Below are 1,834 nucleotides of genomic sequence, written 5' to 3' on the forward strand. Positions count from 1 at the left end.
CCCCACACACACATCTCTCTTTCTCTCTCTCTCTCTGTCTCTCTCTCTACTCCTCCCACCTCTCCCTCTCTTTTCGAATCTTCCTGTCTCCTGCTTGTATTCAGACAATTTTCATTTTTCTGCTCCTTTTTTAAAAATGGCCAATCAAAGGATATTGAAGACATTACAATGGCATGCACAAACCAATATTGTCAACAATAACTTCAGCCCCCACAAAACGCCCACTGGCTTTATGTCACCACCCAGATGAGCAGTTATCTCAACCGTCTAAATCTCCCAATGACCACCGCGAAATGACCAGTCACAACAGACCCGCGACGTGAGATATCTTCAAGGTCATCGCATCACACAAGAACGTCATTTCTTTGTCAGAAACTGGACCCATTTAAATAGGCTAAAGAACGTAATGTAAGACGACTAAATTGCCCCCTCGCGTCCTAAGAGGATTAAAGGAGCTCATCAGAGGAATGTAATCGCTTCGAACCTTAAGTCTCTTTTGGAAATTTGACGGACCAACGAGGGTCATGGCTAGAATTATGTGGGCTGATGTATGAATGCAGAGAATCCAGAGTTGCGTTGTGATGCGTAACGCCGTGGCCGTTACCTGTCGATCGTTACGGAATCTGCAGCAACAGTTGAATCTCCTGGAACAATTGTTTGGCTTCTCTCCTTTGTCGGGAAGTGGGTGATTGCTCCGGAAGTGGAGAGTCCAAAGAGCGGGCGGGTTCCGGGGAGAGGATTCCGTGTACAATAGCTGGTGGCTATAGCGAAAGGACATTAATTTTCTGGAATTGTTTTGGAATCGGCGGCAAATCCTGTAACGGGGTTGTGTGTACTCTGGGAATTGAGCTGACTTGGGGTGAGTGGGGGTGGGGTGGGTTGGGGTCAGTGATAAGAAAGGCTTGACATCTGTTCGACTAGTTGTGTCAGCTAAGTTGAATCGATTCGGAAACTCAAAATCAAAATCGTTCGCACATCGTCTTTTGAAAGGAAAGTAGTAAGGTGTTGAACCATATATTTCACAACTGAAGTCAAGTAATCGTATCATTCGAAACTGGGTGGGATTACGTCTAGTTTAGTCCTGATTGCTTCTGTCTTTTAAACAAAAGCAAAATCTGTTTATTGAGGTGGAAAAGCATACTATTATGTTAAACATTTCACCACTGTGGAAACTCACAAACACAAAACTGGGCACGGAAAACGCATGAGAACACACGTTCCCAACACGCAGCATTCTGTCAGGTCGGACAAGCGTCTCCCCCCCCCCTTTCCCCTACTTCAGCTAATCTTTCCCGCGGTCCGTTCTCTCTGTTAAGTTTTCCGAAATTGCTCTCTGTACAGCAACACATGTGTGACCTTGAGAATAAAAGTGGACTATCTCCACTTTTGGACTAAATTTGGCAATCATCTCTCCATGGAATAAAATCTGTTACAAATGTTATCCAAAAAATGGTCTTAGTTTGATTAAATAGAGGTTGTTTTGAAGGATTTTCTTGAAGTTCGAACAGATTTCTTAAAATTCATAGTTTTCTCTTTTTCTGAAAATGTAACCCTTTTCCCCTCCTCAAAAGTAGCCAAAGTGGAGTTACACCACTCTTCTTCTCAAGGACACGTTTGTAAGGCGGGCAAACCAGGAAGAATTCCACACGCTCGGACACGCATAAACACGCATCCATGCTGTAAGGAGGCAATAAGGAGAAAATTAACCGGCCCTAGCATGGATTATCACCCCTCCAAGCGGGAGCCTGAGCTCACATTGGGAGTCGGTGGTCGTGTTGTGACGTTTGACTTTATTGACTCGCGTGCTTTGTCCTGGTCATGAGGTCCGGAGTCA

The sequence above is a fragment of the Aplysia californica genome, unplaced genomic scaffold (genome assembly GCF_000002075.1).
Source record: "Aplysia californica isolate F4 #8 unplaced genomic scaffold, AplCal3.0 scaffold00017, whole genome shotgun sequence".
Taxonomy (NCBI): domain Eukaryota; kingdom Metazoa; phylum Mollusca; class Gastropoda; order Aplysiida; family Aplysiidae; genus Aplysia; species Aplysia californica.